At 42.4% G+C, this 19,604-nt stretch overlaps 1 long non-coding RNA gene and 1 pseudogene across 1 annotated transcript; one reads left to right on the top strand and one right to left on the bottom strand.

Moving 5' to 3' along the window:
• Window positions 1-575: 575 nt before the first annotated feature.
• LOC131382067 (uncharacterized) lies at window positions 576-10,592 on the top strand. Its single transcript, XR_009211229.1, has 3 exons — window positions 576-717; window positions 9,193-9,260; window positions 10,501-10,592. It is a non-coding gene; the product is annotated as an uncharacterized LOC131382067 (long non-coding RNA).
• A 6,955-nt stretch (window positions 10,593-17,547) lies between these two features.
• LOC116460227 (small ubiquitin-related modifier 2-like) lies at window positions 17,548-17,857 on the bottom strand (annotated as a pseudogene).
• Between the last annotated feature and the right edge of the window lie 1,747 nt (window positions 17,858-19,604).

Here is a 19,604-nt window from a genome sequence, read left to right as displayed (position 1 = left end):
AAATACTGTGGGAATATTTATTAATGATATTAATGATGATGCTGTCCGGGCCAAGGGAAAACTTCCGCTTCACCTTCTGAAGTTTCGCTGAAAGTCACTGACAGGAGGGAGTTAATAGGAGAAAAGACATAGACATTGATTTGACCATCGTTTTATGTGACACGGGAGCCTTCAGAATGAAGACTCAAAGATAACAAGGGAAATCCTGTATTTGTATGCTTAGGTTCAACAAAGCATGGACAGCCGTATAAAAAAATGACTGAACAAGGCTGGGCGCGGTGGCTCACGCCTGTAATCCCAGCACTTTGGGAGGCTGAGGCGGGCGGATCACAAGGTCAGAAGATCGAGACCGTCCTGGCTGACACGGTGAAACCCCGTCTCTACTAAAAATACAAAAAATTAGCCTGGCATGGTGGCGGGTGCCTGTAGTCCCAGCTACTCAGGAGGCTGAGGCAGGAGAATGGCGTGAACCCGGGAGGCGGAGCTTGCGGTGAGCCGAGATTGCACCACTGCACTCCAGCCTGGGCGACAGAGCAAGAATCCGTCTCAAAAAAAAAAAAAAAAAATGACTGGACAAAAAACACTGTGATGCCAACAGGCAGGAAACCCAGCAAGGCCTGTCTAGATTCTCCTTGGCCTCTCTGCAGCATTCATTCCTTCTGGGTATGGAACAGGACCCTCTGGAATGGGGGCTGTGGCCTACAACAGTTAAACAAGGTAGGTCAGATAATTTCTTTCTTTTCTTTTCCTTGTTTTTTTTTTTTTTTCTTTGACAGAGTTTTGCTCTTCCTGCCCAGGCTGGAGTGCGATGGTGCGATCTCGGCTCACTACAACCTCCTCATCCCGGGTTCAAGTGATTCTCCTGTCTTAGCCTCCCGAAGTAGCTGGGTTTACAAGCGACTGCCACCACGCCCAGCTAATTTTTTTTGTATTTTTAGTTGAGACGGGGTTTCACCATGTTGGCTAGGCTGGTCTTGAACTCCTGACCTCAGGTGATCCACCCGCCTCGGCCTCCCAAAGTGCTGGGATTACAGGCGTGAGCCACTGCGCTCGGCCAGATAATTTCTTTATGTCCAATTTTTGCACAAAAAGGGGTGCAGGGAGGTTAGAGTAATATTTTTAGGTTTGTGGCTGGCTTTGGGAAAGGGTGGGGTTTTGGTTTCTATGCCCTGCTTTGGGAAAGACGGATTCCAGTTTCTATGACTAGCCTTGGGGGTGGGGGTAGGGGTAAGAATGGGGTTGAGAGACAGGAGGTTTGGAGAAGGTAGGAAAAATCTTTTGCTTCTGAGGTCTTCATTTTGGGGTATTGTTTTCTGAGTTTCAACAATGCCCAGGGTCATTGTTTTTTTTTCTTTCTTTGTTTTTTTTAAAGACAGGGTCTCACTCTGTTACCTAGGCTGGAGTGCAGCAGTACAGGCACTCCTCTCTGTAGCCTTGAACTCCCAGGTTCAAACTATCCTCCCACCTCAGCCCCAGTGACTGGGACTACAGGCACGTGCCACTGCCCCCGGCTCATTTTTTTTCATTTTTTGTAGAGATGGGGGTCTCACTGTGTTGCCCAGGCTGGTCCCAAACTCCTGAGCTCAAGCAGTCCACCCGCCTTGTCCTCCCAAAGTACTGAGATTACAGGTGTGAGCCACCGCACCCAGCCCCAGAGTCATTGTTGGCTTTATTCTGGGAGATATAAAAAGCCATAATTTTTTTCCTTAAAAAGCTAATGATCTAGGTTCAAGGGACAGACTGTCAAGAAAATTGAAAACTTATTCAAGAATTCAAAATAAGGGAAAGATTATGGTAGCCTATAGCTAGAAAAGTTTACCCTCACAGATTTCATTTTAAAATCAACTATGAGAAAATTTTAATGTTTAAACAAGCATTCCAAGTTGGGGTGAGGGAAGAAAGAGAAACAGAAACAAAGAAATAAATGTGGCTTGGAATGAGTGAAATATGATTATTGGAGACATGGACTTTGTTTTGAATACCACTGTTTATGTAACACCTGGCACAGTGTCACTGTAAAGATATAAAGTGATATGAGACATGAAACAGCAAAACAAGCCAGAAGAAGAAAAACTCAGGAATGAAGTAACAGAATTTGGAAAAGAGTTAGAAATAAAAGAAAAACTGATTTCAGAAAAGAGGACTAAAATACAAGGAATAAAAGAATAAGAAAATACAAGTGTCTGAAAAGAACTACAATTTGAAAATGAGTTTTTTAAATAAAAAATAAATGTAAACAGAAATAATTGGAGAGAAATGATAAATATTGAAAATAGGCAAAGAAGATCCAACATATAGATTGGAAGTTCCTGATAAAGAAAACCCAAGACAGGTAACAGAACTAATTATAACACATTATAATGCAAAAAAATTTTTTTCCGAAATATATATATGTATCCTAACATTTCACAAACACACACACACATGCGCGCACACACACACACGCGCACACACACACACACACATGCAGAGTCATGAATCACTTAACAACAGGGATATGTTCTGAGAAATGCATCATTAGGCAACTTTGTCCTTATGGGAACACCATAGACTGTACTACTTACACATACCTATATGGTACAGCCTACTATATACCTAGGCTATATGGTATAGCCTATTGCTCCCAGGCTACAAACCTGTACAGCATATTAATGTACTAATTACTGCAGGCAGTTTAACACAATGGTATTTGTATATCTAAATATATCAAAACATAGAAAATACAGTATAAAGGGTTAAAAATGATACACCTGTGTAGGGCACTTACCATAAATGGAGCTTGCAGGACTGGAAGTTGCTGTGGGTGAGTCAGTGAGTGAGTCAGTGAGTGAGTGGTGAGTGAATGTGAAGGCCTAGGACATCACTGCATGCTACTGGAGACTTGATAAAAACTGTACACTTAGGCTACACTAAATTTATTTTAAAAATTTTTTTCTTCTGTAATAAATTACCTTTAGTTTATTGCAACATTTTACCTTATAAACTTTTTGATTTTTTAAAAACTTTTCAACTCTTTTGTAATAACACTTGGCTTAAAACGCAAACACATTGTACAACTGTACAAAAATATTTTCTTTGTATCCTTATTCTATAAGCTTTTTATTTTTAAAATTTTTGATAATTGTTATTTTTTACTTTTTAAGCTTTTTTTGTTACAAATGAAGACACAAACACACATTAGCCTAGGACTACACAGGGTCAGGATCATCAAAATGTCACTAAGTGATTGCGCCACTGCACTCCAGCCTGGGTGACAGAGCAAGACCCTGACTCAAAATAAAATGAAATAAAGATGTCATTAGGCAATAGGAATTTTTCAGCTCTGTTATAATCTTGCAGGATCACAGTGGTATATGACATTCATTGTTGACCAAAATGTCGTTATGCAGCACATGACTACATACATATATCTGTATGTATATAGATATATAGATATATAGTATGAAATGCCAAGTCCCACTGAAAGAAACAAGGGGTTCTAGGTTTAGGGCAGGAAATGTATGGAATGAGCATGAAATATCTTATTATACTAGAGAGCAGAGGAATCATTAAAGACTTCTGGAGTCATGTCCAAAGGACCTAGCCAACTAGAAGAGGCTCCAATTGGCCATGGATAGGACAATTTGAGTTTCAATAAAGGTAATAATTAGAATGGACTGAAACCCGTCATATATGTCTAAATATATAAATTCATAATAATGTGTAGTTTTACCAAAGGGATTAAACCTGAGTGTGCTCAAGCTTCTTGATCCAACTGCCAGTTTACAGAAATAGAGGACAAAGGAGCATATTGAAATATGCCATGAGTGTGCAATCTGCAAAATCCAGACCACGGGGAACTCTGCAAAGTAAACAACTGGGTTATTCAATATATATATTGTAAGTAGGGGGGAAGAAATAGAACCTATAGCTTAAAGGAGACATAAAAGACACTAAATTAATGAGCAAGACTATAATGTCTGCGGATATATTTAAATGCAAAAAGAAGTGGTTATTTAAAAAGTCAGGGCAGTGATGGGGATGAAAGGAGTTTGTGACTGGGATGGAGCACATGGACAGGCTTCTAGTGTGGCTGACAAAGTTCTATTTCTTGTTTTAGGAAGTGATTACAAGGATGTTTATCTTATAATAAACCATTAAGCTGTTGAAGAAACTGACAAAAATGGAGAGTTTTCTACTCATATACCTTCACTCTAAACTCAAAAAGATGTATATATATACTTCATAAGAAGGAAATGCAACTCAGAAGCATGGAGTGAGATGCAAAAATAAATGACTTTATGAAAATTAGACCCTGCAAGACTAATTCCTGAGTTAAATGAGTTTGAGAAAAATAGTCTGTAAAAGCATGATGAATTGACCACATGTACTTATCTCCCTTCCAAAACACTCATTGAAATAAAACAAAGGAATAAATTTACAAACCTACAAGGTAGATGTATTTTTGCAAGGTAGAAATTCGTTGCGTGAAGGAGGAGAGGTTCAGAACTTGGAGGTATATGGTACTTTGGAAATTGGAAGTAAAGCACAGTGCTTAAACGAAGCCGATTAAACAAAAGTCTGTATGCTGAATAGTGGCTCCTCATCCTCCAATTTTTCTCCAGCCCTGCTCTTGGAATAACTCCTAAGCAGATATTGGAGTATTCTTTCAAGAGACTCAACGGTCCCAGAAAATACCTTTTTTATGGTGCTATTTGGAGTCCAGAAATAAAAAGTTTGTTTTGCCAGTTTATCACTCTACCGTGGAACTTAGCAGCAACCGGCAGATAAAAAAATAACAGAGTAGGCTGGGCATAGTGGCTCATGCCTGTAATCCCAGCACTTTGGGAGGCCGAGGTGGGCAGATCACAAGGTCAGGAGTTTGTGAGCAGCCTGGCCAATATGGTGAAACTCTGTCTCTACTAAAAACACAACAATTAGCTGGGTGTGGTGGCACGTGCGTGTAGTCCCAGCTACTCAGGAGGCTGAGGCAGAAGAATCGCCTGAACCCAGGAGGCAGAGGTTGCAGTGAGCTGAGATCACACCACTGCACTCCAGCCTGGGCAACAGAGCGAGACTCCATCTCAGAACAAACAAAAACAGAGTATCAGTAAGAAAAGAAGTTTTAACAACAAAGATAAAATCTATAAATTATGATATGTTTGAACTTTTGAGAATAATATTGAGCCTTTGACAAATTTTAAAAAACATTTGGATAGATATACAGAGAACCAAATATTTAAAAAAAGAAAAGCAATCACTAACACCAGGAAAAGCACAAACAAAACCAAAAAACCCCAAAACAGCAACCCAAGTAAGGAAAGAAAACATAGTCATAAATTCCTTGGCTCATCATTGAATAATATTTACAGTCAGAGCAACAGCAATACTACTACTTTTTTTTTTTTTTTGAGATGGAGTCTTGCACTGTCGCCAGACATGTGCATGCAATGGCATGATCTCTGCTCACTGCAACCTCCGCCTCCCAGGTTTAAGCAATTCTCCTGCCTCAGCCTCCTGAGTAGCTGGGATTACAGGCGCCCACCACCATGCCTGGCTAATTTTTTGTATTTTTTTTAGTAGAGATGGAGTTTCACTATGTTGGCCGAGCTGGTCTCGAACTCCTGACTTTGTGATCCACGCACCTCGGTCTCCCAAAGTGCTGGGATTACAGGCGTGAGCCACCGTGGCCAGCCCTAGCAATACTACTATTTTAACCAAAAGTGTGATGTATTTAGTTATAAAGGATGGGAAACACAGGAAGTGGGATAAGGTGTAAGTTAGCTGAAAGCTGATCTCTTATGAAGTCAGTAGATGATTACATTTGAAACTGATCTTTAAAAATTGAAGTAAACACCTTATTTAGAAATACGGAAGCAAGTAAAGGAAATATCAGATTAAACAACTCAAATAGTTGAAAGTATTCAGGATCACCTTTGTGGAAATTAAATGAAGCCTTCTTCAAGTCACACTTGTCAGTGTCCTGATTTTGTAAAAAGCAAAAGTAACTTACTGTCATATGCAAGAAAATAAACTGCCTAACAATGAGCTTGCCTCAGGGAGCAGAAGGGGGCTGGGAGTGGGGAAAAGCTGGGATAGGGTATTGCCATTAAAATTGCTGTTTGATTTTTTAAAAACAATTGCTGTGATTAAAAAAAAAAAGTAAGGCTGGCATCAGGTATGGCTGAATAGAGAGGGTTCAAATAGTGTCATCAGGATCTGGTTTCTGTCTTAGCAATGCAGACTCTCCTGTTAGGATCAAAAGATGGCTTCAGCCTTTACATTCTTTTTATTTGTTTGTTTATTTATTTATTTATTTATTGAGATGGAGTCTCGCTCTGTCACCCAGGCTGCAGTGCAGTGGTGCAATCTTGGCTCACTGCAACCTCGGCCTCCTGGGTTCAAGCAATTCTTCTGCCTCAGCCTCCCAAGTAGCTGGGATTACAGGCGCCTGCCACCCTGCCCATCAGCCTTTACATTCTCTTTATATTTTTAATCTTGAGAAGGAATGAGCTTTCCTTCTGGGTGAAAAGCTGTGGGCTAATAAATGAAGCCCGAGTCCATTAAGAGACAGGAAAGCCAAGGAAAGAACACTTAACAGGACCAAATGAGAAGAGAGAAGGGAAGGGGAGGGGAGGGGAGGGGAGGGGAGGGGAGGGGAGGGGAAGGGAGGGGAAGGGAAGGAAGGGGAGGGAAGGGAAGGGAAGGGAAGGGAAGGGAAGGGAAGGGAAGGGAAGGGGGTGAAGGGGGAGTGGGGAGTAAGAAAGAAAGAAAGGGTGAGAAGGAAGGAAGGGAGAGAGAAAGAAAGAGGGAGAAAGAAGGAAGGGAGGGAGGGAAAAAAGAAAGGAAAAGAAAGAAAGAAAAAAGAAAATGAAGAAAAGAAAGAAAAAGAAATAAAAAGAAAGAAAAGGGAAGAAAGAAAGAAAAAGAAAAGAAAGAAAACGTCTAAAATATAGCAGAAAAGTTAAGCAAAATGGAGGGGGAGAAAAGCCAACAGAATTGAAGAGGAACTTACTGACTTGGGGAGAACAAGTCTATGAAGTGGTGGAAGCCAAATCGATCTATTGCAGTGATTTTCAAACTACATCTGGAAACTTTTTAGAAGTGCAGATTCTTAGGTCCCACATCTGACCTTCTGAATCAGAAACTTTGGACCTGGGGCCCACCACTCTGTGTTTTAACAAGACCTCCATGTGATTCTGATGAACACTAAAGTTGGAGAACCATTGATCTAGGCCAGTGGGCTTTCTTTGTTGGCAGTGTAAATTGGTAGAATCTCTATGTAGGGCAATTTAACAATATCAGTCATAATTAGAAATGTGGGCCAGGTGTGGTGACTCACACCTTTAATCCTAGCACTTTGGGAAGCCGAGGCAGGAGGATTACTTGTGTTGAAGATTTCAAGACCAGCCTGGGTAACATAGTGAAAACCTGTCTCTATAAAAAATTTAACAACTAGCCAAGCGTGGTGTTGGATGCCTGTAGTCCCAGCTACTCTGGAGGCTGCAGTGGGAGGATCTCTTGAACCTGAGATGCTGAGGCTCCACTGAGCTGTGACCACACCACTGCACTCCAGTATGGGCAACAGAGTGAGACTCCATTTCAAAAAAAATGTATATACCCTCAGACTCAGCATTTTTAGTTGTAGGAATGTACCCTACAATTATTTGCATGTAAGCAAAATGACTTTTGTTCAAGGTTGCAGCATTATTTGATTGTAAACTTAATATAACTAGCAAGCTGGTAAAACCTGTAGTGGCACATCTATACCGCAGACTGCTACATACCACCTACAATCCCGCTGGTCTCCCTGCATCCCGTCTTCTCCAGTCTTGACCTGCTCCAATTCATTTCCTGCACTGTTATAGCGAGATCCTCAACATCCAGATAATCAGTTAAAAGATTTTTCCTGAGTCCTGCCCTTTGCTTCTCCAAGTGGTTGATACTGGAAAAGATGACCCTCTTCCAAGCGGATCAGGTCTTTGTGCAGAAGCATGCATTTAGAAGTCTCAGTAACAGAGCTACATTAGAAAGCTTCTGTAATTGTTATTCAATGTTTTGGATTTCAGATCCAAGCTAGAACATTTTACTGCTAACACATTGGATACTTTTAGCTAATATAGGAAGCAAAATTGCAGAAAGTTGGCTTAGTCTTTATTGAATCCTTACTTGCTCTGGCCTCTGAGGTTTGAGGGCAGAGTGAGAGGGGGACAGGGACCACTTGGGTGTGTAGTTGAACAGTTTTGTTTTTTACTGCCCAACATCCTTTCCCCCTTCCAGGAACAGCATCTTGCTTATGCTTAGGAAAACTGCCCCGCTCTCATTCTTTTGATTCTTGCACAGATGGAACTGTCAAACCTGATTCCACCTGCCTGCTCCCTCCTCCTTGGATATAGGCCAATCAGATTTTTGTCTCCATAGAATCTGAATCTTGAATGATAACTGCAAGTGGTTGAAGATCCATCATTACTCTTTCTTTAGACTATCCCTGGTTCCTGATCATTTCAAGGCCTAAATTTTTACCTTTCCCTTTGATTATGTGAGTGAACCAATATCTTATGGAATTTTTTTCCTTATTATCCAGAGTCAGATTCTTTGGATTGTAACCAAAGAATAGTAACTATAACAGGATCATAATCACAAGAGGGTGTACCAGCTGAACCACATGAAATAGACGTATCTCCTCCTATTTAGCGTCTCTTTGGAGAACAGTGCCACCCCACATTCTTAATCTATGTGGTTCAGATGAAACTGACTCCACCCTTATGGTCCTGGAAGTAGGCACAAGAGAGAATTGCATCCCCCTAGCCACAGGTTCAGAGATAAGAATATGATGTGATTGGGCTACATAGAGTCATCTCTGGGATTCTGTAGCATCTGAAAAGAGATACTTTCTGTTCACTGGACTGCTAGGTACATGTAAGGATGGGATGGGCCTATAGCTGCTGGTGGCCATTTTTGCTGCCACATGAATTAACCTTATGGGAAACTGAAACCAACACACGGAAAAGTGGAGCCAAGCGATAGAGAAACAAAGGAAGTTCCCTTATGACATATTTCTGTCCTGGATCCAACTATGCCTGAAACCATCTTGAATTTTAATCTTGAAATTTAGAGTTGCTTAAGCTTTTTCCTTTGTTTCTGTTATAGCCAAAAGAATCCAAACAGAGTAGGATTCCACAATTCTTTACATTATTTCCCTTTCCTTGTCAGTGAACTAAAGGGCTCTCAAGATCTCTCCTGCAGCATTTTCCTTGAGAAGGAGGAAGGTTTGCATCTCTGTAAGTATAGGTTGAGTATCCTTTATCTAAAATGCTTGGGACTAGAAGTGTTACCGATTTCAATTTTTTTTTTTTGGATCCTGGAATATTTGCATATATGTAACAAGATATCTTGGGGATGGAACTCAAGTCTAAACATGAAATTCATTTATTTTTATCTTTATATATATTTTTTGAGATGGAGTCTCGCTCTTGTCATCCAGGCTGGAGTGCAATGGCACAATCTTGGCTCTCTGCAACCTCCACCTCCCAGGTTCAAGCAATTCTCCTGCCTTAGCTGGGACTGCAGGCATGAGCCATCACATCCAGCTAATTTTTGTATTTTTATTCGAGACGGGATTTCACCATGTTGGCCAGGCTAATCTCAAACTCCTGACCTCAGGTGACCCGCCCACCTCAGCCTCCCAAAGTTCTGGGTTTACAGCCGTGAGCCACCACTCCCGGCTCGTTTATGTTTTATATACCCTTATTAACATAGCCTGAAGACAATTTTATGTAATATTTTACATAATGTTGTGCCGGAAAGAAAGCTTGAGTACACTGATCCATCAGAAAGCATGTGTCACTATGTTAGCCTCCCATGGGGACAGTCTGTAGTTCTTTGGCATCACCATCATTCCTGACTGAATTTATGTGCTACTGATGAGCAATCATTTTTTTATACTTAATTCACACATAAGTACGTAATAGTAAAAAATATGACAAGCTGTTAATGAAAAATGAAAACATGGGAAAAATTTTAATTAGTGAAAAAAATAATGAGTAAAGGTTAAGTAAGCAGCACCATAGCGCCATCAGAATACCTGAATAGCTGGAAACAACAACAAATGATGGTAGGCTTTCAGTATCCACTACAATGCTGTTTTGATTAAAAAGTTGTTGCATGGCTGGGCTATGTCGTGCCCAGCATGTGGTGGCTTGCGTCTGTAATCCCAGCACTTTGGGAGGCCGAGGCGGGCAGATCACCTGAGGTCAGGAGTTTGAGACCAGCTTGAGCAACATAGCGAGGCCCTGTCTCTACAAAATATTTAAAAAATTAGCCGGGCATGGTGGCCACACCTGTAGTCTCAGCTACTCTGAAGGCTAAGGTGGGAGGATCTCTTGAGCCCAGGAGTTCGAGGCTGTAGTGAGCCATGATAGTGTTGCTGCATTCCAGCCTGGGTGACAGAGCAAGACCTTGTCTCAAAAAAAAAAAAAAAAAAAAGACTATTGCACACTCTACCCTGTATTTTTTTTTTAGGTGAGAAGAAACATCAGAAGCAGTTGAAAGACCAGGAAGTGGGTCCTCTAGGGGTGAGGAGGCATTCTGAATAAACTGTGTGTTGTACACCTGCATTTTAACCGTGACCTGTCACATGAGGACAAGTGTGGAATTTTCCACTTTTGTGCCATGTCAGTGCTAAAAAAATTTCGGATTTTGGAGCATTTTTAATTTCAGATTTTTCAGACTAGGAATGCTCAACCTGTATTTCCTCTCAACAAACTTTCTTGGAGCTGAGTCATAAAATATTCAAGTGGTACCATCTGGCGTCGCTCTTGAAGGCATTCCTCATCATTGATTACAAGGCTGTGCCTGTGTCATAGGCCAGTGATGCTCATGCTTTTCCCTTGGAGGAGGAGCTATTTGCCACCTGGGCGTTCTGCTCAGCAGCACCGTGGGAGTCTGCTCTCATTCCCCTGTAGTCAGTCTGCAGTCATTTCAGGAATGCTCTGCAGCAGTGGTTCTTGATTCTGACTGCACACTAGAATCTCGGAGGAGTCTCTAAAAAACACCCATGTCTAGGCCCACCCCTAAAGATTCTGATTTAACAGGCTTTTTTAGGACCCCGCCATCTATATTTTCTAAATACCCTCCAGGCAATTCTACTGTGCAAGCAGAGTGGAGAGTCACTGGCATACACTGTGGCTCGAGATAGCCCCAGCTGGTTCTAAACAGAGTGACTCTGTTTTCCCTGAGTTTCCTCGGCTGAGTGTGTAGACTTTCTCTACCCTCTCTAGTCACAAATTCACTTCTGTACTCATTTACTAAGCATTTTTAGTGCTGGATACTATGACAGGTATTGGGAATGCAAAGATGAGTGAAACACCATTTTGGTTGTTGAGAGTATGACAGACTAGGTGGGAGAGACTGCCAGGTAAACAGGTACGGGGGTCAAGTGTGAATCCAAAGGAGGGAGTGGTCAGTTCTACCTTTGAGAGACAGAGGTGACAACTGGGAAAGGCTTTATAGAGGAGGTGGCTTTGAGTTGAGTCTTAAAAGTATTATAAGAACATGGGCCGGGCACGGTGGCTCACGCCTGTAATCCCAGCACTTTGGGAGGCTGAGGCGGGCAGATCGTGAGGTCAGGAGATTGAGACCATCCTGGCTAACAAGGTGAAACGCCGTCTCTACTAAAAATACAGAAAAAATAGCCAGGCGTGGTGGCGGGTGACAGTAGTCCCAGCTACTCGGGAGGCTGAGGCAGGAGAATGGCGTGAACCCGGGAGGTGGAGTTTGCAGTGAGCCGAGATTGCGCCACTGCACTCCAGCCTGGGTGACAGAGTGAGACTCCGTCTCAACAACAACAACAACAAAAAAGAACGTGGTAGGTGGCTAGGTGTGGTGGCTCACACCTGTAATTCCAGAGCTTTGGGAGGTTGAGGCAGGAAGATTGCTTGAGCCCAGGAGTTAGAGACTAGCCGGGGCAACATAGCATGACCCCATCTCTATGAAAATTTTTTAACAAATTAGCTAGTGGAGTGGTACACGGCTGTAGTCCTAGCTACTTGAGAAGCAGAGGCAGGTGGATTGCTTGAACCCAGGAGTCTGAAGTTACAGTGAACTATGGTCACACCACTACATTCCAGCCTGGGTGACAGAGCAAGACCCCATCTCTAATTAAAAAAAAAAAAAGAGAGACAGAGAGAGAGAACATCAGAGGGAAGCCAATTTCCGGGGAAGGGCAACATGGGCAAAGTTCACGGAAATAGCCAAGCTGATACTTATGGTGTGAGATAGATCTGAGTAGAGACAAATCTGGAAAAGTAGGGAGGGGTTGGTTTAAAAAGGGCTTTGGTCCCATGTGAGGGAGTTTGCACTTTATCCTGTAGACAGCGGAAGTTATAAAGGGCTTTAACAAGGGAGATAAATCTGGTCATATTTGTTTTTTCAGAAATATCTCTCTGGGAACAGTGTGGAAGATTGGTTGGAATGGTGTAAAATTGAAGATGTGGACTCCTGTTGGGAGACTATACCCTAGATAAGATGAAGAGAACTTGAAGCAAGACAATAGCAATGGGAATATAAAAGAGAGGAGATATTTGAGTGAAATTAAGGAAGCACAATCTGCAAACTGTTTTCTTTTTTTTAAGAGTCAGGGTCTCCCTATTTTGCCCAGGCTGGTCTCAAAGTCTTAGGCTCAAGCGACCCACCCACCTCAGCCTTCCAAAATGCTGGAATTACAGGGGTGAACTGCCTCACTATGCCTCAGTCTGCAGAATTTGATGACTGAATGTATTTGGAGAGAGTCTGTGGCTTGGATGACTGGGTGAGTGGATTGTGATGCCATTCATGGAAATGAAGAAGGCAAAGGAAGGGAGAGCAAGAGGGTGGAAGTGGGGCAGTGGGGTGCTGGTGGGCCATCCAAGGGACACCAGCTGTTGAATATGTTGCATCTGTAAAGATACAGATTGATCATTCAGAAATAAAGAAGAGAAAAAAAAGCAAAAGAAAAAAGTTTTAACATAAAAATATACAGATTGAGAGTCATAGGCATACAGATGGTCCTTGAAGTGACAAGTAGATGGAAAACAATGAAATAAGAAGAAAAGAAAGCCAAGAACAGAGAAGAAAACAGAGATGGAGAAGGAATAGTTACTGAGGTCTGTAGGAAAGTAGGATTGAGTGGGAAGAGAGACTTTCCATAAGAAAGGAGTCATATTAGGGTTTTCCAGAGAACCAGAACCAATACACAGTGTGTGTGTGTGTGTGTGTGTGTGTGTATATATGCGTGTGTATGTATATGTATATATATATGGGTGTGATTCCGAGTCCAAGGTCAGAGGACCAATGTACCAGCTCAAGCAGACAAGCAGGAAACAAAAAATGGAAGAATTCCTCCTTCCTCCACTTCTTGTTCTGTTCAGGCTCCCAACAGATTGGATGATGCCCACACACATTGAGGAGGCCAACCTGCTTTACTGAATTCACCAATTCAAATGCTGACCTCATCTGGAAACACCCTCGCAGACACACTCAGACACAACATTTAATCTGGGTGCCCCTTGGCCAGTCATGTTGACACATAGAATTAACCATCACAAGAGTTACATCTGGTGTGAAAACCATAAAGAAATCAGGAAGGATGAAAACTGTAGTGGGCATTTTCTCTTTCGACCACACTACCTCTTTTTTTCCCCCTTCTTTTGGAGATAGAGAATTTCCACTTAATAACTCTTCCCCCAATGTGTGCACCTGTGCTAAGACTCTCAGGGCATTCTGCACTGCTCACTCCAAGCCACCAGGTGGGTATGTGGCCCGAGCTCAGCAGACTGGACTGACTTATGAGGACTTGGAAACTTGAGCTAAGTGATCCAAGGATGGAATAAATGTAGTGCCAGCAGAGGGCCCTTATCTGATAAGAGTGTTGATTAACTCTTGCTACCTATGCTTCTTCCTTTAATTTCAGGAGCTGTGATTGATTGGTTGATTGATTGATTGATTGATTTTGAGACGGAACTTCACTCTTGTTGCCCAGGCTGAAGTGCAGTGGCACGACCTCTGCTGACTGCAACCGCTGCCTTCCAGTTTAAAGCGATTCTCCTGCCTCAGCCTCCCAAGTAGCTGGGATTACAGGTGCCTGCCACAACGTCTGGCTAATTTTTGTATTTTTAGTAGAGACGGAGTTTCACCGTGTTGGCCAGGATGGTCTCGAACTCCTGACCTCGTGATTAGCCCGCCTTGGCCTCCCAAAGTGTTGGGATTACAGGCATGAGCCACCACACCTGGCCTATTATTTTATTTTATTTTATTTTTTGAGATGGGGTCTCGGTCTGCTTCCCAGGTTGGAGAGCAGTGGCATGATCATGGCTCACTGCAACTTTGACCTCCCCAGGCTCTGGTGATCCTCCCACCTCAGCCTCTCAAGTGTCTGAGATTACAGGTAAGTGCCCCCATGCCTGGCTATATTTGTGTGTGTGTGTGTGTGTGTTTTTTTTTTTTTTTTTTTTTGTAGAGATGGAGTTTCTCCATTTTGGCCAATTTGGTGTCGACCTCCCAGGCTTAAGCAATCCACCCACCTCAGCCTCCCAAAGTGTTGGGATTACAAGGCGTGAGCCACTGCATCCAGCTTGTGACATACTTTCAATAAATTTCTCTTAAACTTAAATTAGCAAGTGCTTGTTTATAATCCTTCTAATTAGAAAACCTGGATTCGGCCATTAGGAAGTCATGGGTGGCATTCCCTGAGAAGTTTCGTGGGGTGAGAGGTGAAAGGCTGACTGATGGGGGAATGGAAATGAGAAAGTAGAAATAATAATTGCATTCTAATCTTTAAGGAGTTTTCTTTTTTGGAAGAGAAGCTGTTAAAGAAGTAGCGAACTATTTTTAACCACGCTTGAACCCATGGTTTGATAGGGTAACTGAAAAGAGAGTTCCTGAAACTTGGGCAGCCATAAATCTATTGTTTTATTATGAATTTCTCTAATTTTTAGTGAGATAAACTTACTTTTAGTTTATCAACATATTTCAACTATTCTTACTAGTAATATATGGCAAACCTGCCCCAAGATGTCACATTGGTCTTTAAAGTGTTCCCTTCAGAATAAGGTTCATCTGATTTGATACATGGATAGGAAGCAAGTTGTAAAAAATAAAGCCACTACGGAAGGCTTCTTTTGTAAATAAGATGCCCAAGCACCAAATCAATGATTACATTGAAAAATAACTTGATTTTGGTAATAACTTTTGGAAATACACATAAAATAGGCTTTCTCTTCTCTAGCCTAACGTGGATTGAATTGCTATACTGTGTAATGATTTTCTGCCCCCTAATGGTTGTTCAAAAGCATTAAGAAATTTGTCATCTGCTTGAAAACATTTTCTATTATGATAAGAAAATATTTTCTTTATAGCACATTTTTAATTTTATTTTAGGAATTCGAAATGACTTAGAAATGTGTCATCATTCACAAGAGGCCCGTGTTACTCTTAAAAATAGGCCGATCTCATAAAACAACTGCGAACCTCATTATATAAGGTGAACAGACAGGATTTTAGGCAACCAGTAGGTGGAGAAATTTCCAAAGCTAAGAACACCACAGGCTCCAAACCCAACTTCAGAGCATGAGGGCCTTAAAGTAATCTGTTCAGCCTTCTCTGCTTTATACTAATAGAAGACTGTGGAGCAGCGCTGAGAATATGCTCATAGAAGTACATCGCCCATGACATTCTGGCAAAAGGAAAGACTATTTTAGGTTAGGATTGGATTTTACTTGTGAAATATGCGATTGGGGCCAAGAGAAAGCATTGCTTTAGGTATGGATAGCGTGAGATTAAAAAACTGAAAGTAAGTCGATTGTGTGAAGAAAATGACTGTGACATACGGGAGGAAGGAAGCCAACAAGAGAGTGCCGTGGGTAGATGCTAGAAAGGGTGACATCATGCAGAAAGGTCAGGGAGGGAGGCTGAGTTTGAGTTTGGCCCAGTCAGCAATAGAAGGCTATTATGAAAGACAAACGCAAATATTTGTAAAATATAAAGTGTTGGTACAAACAAATACAAAAAACATTGAGTTGCTTCTGCTGCTCCTTCTTTTTTAGCCCTGGAAACAATGAATCCAGAGGGAACAGCCACAGACGCTCCTGAGCACCCGTCAGTTTAGGCCTTCTGTGCCTAAGCAATTTCTTCCCTTAGAATATGACCCTTGCCCGTGTCAGCCACCACTCATCCCAGACCTCCTCCTGACCTCCCTGCAAGGTGGAGCCCACCAGCCTGATCGCTGATCTTCCCCTCCCTGTTAAGACTTACTCTATTACATCATCTTATCATTGACATAAAGTGGAGACCCAATGCCTGGCCAGTCTGAAGTTGTACACACGCAGGGCATTAACTGAAACCTCAACTAAACCTCATCAAATTCTCACTTACCCTGGCTCCCCTGTCTCTATTTTTTAACTAAAATTTTTTTTGTATTATTCCTATTCTATCTTATTTTCCTGCAGAGGCTCTCCTTCTTGCACTCAAAAAAAAATTCCACAATTCTCCTGGTTTCTTCTTCATTTTCTCTTTTCATAGGCCTACATACTCTTCCATGTTTAATATCCTGGCTCATTTTATTCTTACTAACCATGAGAACTTATCCTCTTTTTTATTCAATAGACTGTCCTCACTCTTGATCAATTTTATGCACTTAAATAGGCCATGTCATGTTTCTGCACATCAGACTGGAAAAAATTACTAAGATAGGTGGTATCCAGAGTTGACGAGGTTTGGAGAAACAGGTTCAGTCATTTGTGGAAGTATAAGCTTAGACATCTTTTTGGAAGGATAATTAGGCAGCATCCACCCAAATTCAGAATATCTGAGCCTTGTGAATCCTTAATCCTTTTAGAAATCTACCTTACAGAAATATGAGCACTAGAGTACAGCAATGCAAGTCAAGCATATTTCCTGTAGCATTATCTACAAAAGCAAAACAAAGAAAATAAATGAGACAGCCATCAAAAATTCAAAAATTAGAAACCAGAATGATAGTACAATTTTTTTCATTTAAAACAAGTTTATTTAAACAAGATGCTTAACTTGAAGGGAAAACTAGGATTCTTTTTTGTTTTAATTTATCCCTACTTAAAGACAGATTGCCCTACATGTAACAGCTACGTACACAAAAGTATAAAATTGTCCTTGGTTTTACAATGATAAATGAAAAACATTAAAATTTTCCAATTGAACAAGGTATGCAAGGATTTTTATTTTTTTGCTAAAACAATGAGAGCAAAATAACTTACTGGACTATAAACATAAGAGCCAAATGAACATGCCACTAATGGAGAAAATGGGGTATTTTCACAGAATCAGTATTTTTCCCCATCACGTCTCCATCTGATGTCAATCGAAACATACCATTGGCTGTTTGGTAAAAAAAAAAAATGCAATGCTTGTGCACATACACCAGTTACTTTATGTACAATAAAGAAATGGGGAAAGGGGAAATGAAAGAGAAAACTACTGTAGTAGTCAGGATGTGGTGGAACCAAAGTGCAGTTTTCTAATTGCGAATGTAATGTTGGCCTTTAAAGAACAGAGTTCTGGAGTAAAGAACCAGGTTCTCTTTTCAGCAAACACCTCCTGTCTGCTGTTGGAACACATCAATTGTATCTTCATCCTCCATTTCCAACTGCAGGTGTATCTGCTTCGTTGATGGGTTGGTTGCCCATCAAATCAATCTGATCTGCCTCATTGGCAATCCCTGTCATTGACAACAGGCTTTCATTAGTTTAAGTGGTGTATGTCTGTTAATCTTAAAGTGCACCACAGAACCACCCTGCCCCGCCACCTTCAAATTAATATGATCATTGTTCTCACTCTTGACTGCTTCCTCGCGCTTTTCGTCGGCCATGGGGAGCGCCGGAGTCTCCTGAGCTGCCCCTTCGTAAAACAGGTATCAGGTTCACACCGAACTGTGTTTGGGATTTGTGAGTTCTTGGTCTCACCAACTTCAAGAATCAAGCCACAGACCCTAGTGGTGAGTGTTACAGTTCTTATGGGCGGTATGTCTGGAGTTTGTTCCTTCTGATGCTCGGATGTGTTTGGTTTCTTCTTTCTGGTGGATTCGTGGTCTCGCTGGTGCAGGAGTGAAGCTGCAGGCTTTCACGGTCAGTGTTACAGCTCTTAAAGCGGCGTTTCTGGAGTTCTTTGTTCCTCCTGGTGGGTTTGTAGTCTGGATGGCTTCAGAAGAGAAGCCACAAATTTTCACGGTGAGTGTTACAGCCCATAAAGGCAGTGTGGACCCAAAGAGTAAGCAATAACAAGATTTTTAACAAAGAGAAAAAGAACAAAGCCTCTACAGCACGGAAGCGCACCCCAGCGGGTTACCACTTCTGGCTGGGGCAGCCTGCTTTTATTCTCTTATCTGGCTTCACCCACATCCTGCTGATTGGTCCATTTCACAGAGAGCCGATTGGTCTGTTTTACAGAGAGCTGATTGGTCCATTTTGACAGGGTGCTGATTGGTGTGTTTACAATCCCTGAGCTAGACACAAAAGTTCTCCAGGTCCCCACTAGATTAGCTAGATACAGAGTGTCCACTGGTGTATTTACAAACCCTGAGCTAGATACAGAGTGCCGATTGGTACATTCACAATCCCTTAGCTAGACATAAAGATTCTCCAAGTCCCCACCAGATTAACTAGATACAGAGTGCCGATTGGTGCATTCACAAACCCTGAGCTAGATACAGGGTGCTGATTGGTGTGTTTACAAACCTTGAGCTAGAATCAGAGTGCTGATCGGTGTATTTACAATCCCTTAGCTAGACATAAAGATTCTCCAAGTCCCCACCAGACTCAGGAGACCAGCTGGCTTCACCCAGTGGATCCTGCACAGGGGCCGCAGGTGGAACTGCCTGCCAGTCCCAAGCCCTGTGCCCGCACTCCTCAGCCCTTGGTCAGTCGATGGGACTGGACACCGTGGAGCAGGGCCAGGCGATGGTCAGGGAGGCAGCTAAGGCCGGGGGAGAAATCCAGCACAGCAGCTGCTGGCTGACCCAGGTGTTAAGCCCCTGATTACCCCTGCCAGTAGGCTGGTCGCTCCGAGTGCAGGGCCTGCCGAGCCCATGCCCACCCGGAACTCGAGCTGGCCCGCAAGAACCGCGCGCAGCCCTGGTTCCCACCCGCGCCTCTCCCTCCACACCTCCCCGCAAGCTGAGGGAGCTGGCTTCGGTCTTGGCAAGCCCAGAAAGGGGCTCCCACAGTGCAGCGGCAGGCTGAAGGGCTCCTCAAGCACGGCCAGAGTGGGTGCCAAGGCTGAGGAGGCGCCAAGAGAGAGCGAGGGCTGCGAGTCTGCCAGCACACTATCACCTCTCAGAGTGAGCATACAAGCAGCACCAAGGGCAGCAGAGGAAGCAATAGTAAAATTTCTCAATAAATCCAAAAGCTAGTTCTTTGAGAAAAAAAAAAAATATATATATATATATATATATATCTGGGCATGGTGGCTCACGCCTGTAATCCCAGCACGTTGGGAGGCTGGAGGCGGGCGGATCACGAGGTCAGGAGATCGAGACCATCCTGGCTAACCCAGTGAAACCCCGTCTCTACTAAAAATACAAAAAATTAGCTGGGCGTAGTGGCGGGCGCCTGTAGTCC

The sequence above is a fragment of the Hylobates moloch genome, unplaced genomic scaffold (genome assembly GCF_009828535.3).
Source record: "Hylobates moloch isolate HMO894 unplaced genomic scaffold, HMol_V3 SCAFFOLD_20, whole genome shotgun sequence".
NCBI classification, from domain to species: domain Eukaryota; kingdom Metazoa; phylum Chordata; class Mammalia; order Primates; family Hylobatidae; genus Hylobates; species Hylobates moloch.
Note: the sequence above shows the minus strand (reverse complement) of the source record. Positions and strands in the feature narration are given on the sequence as shown.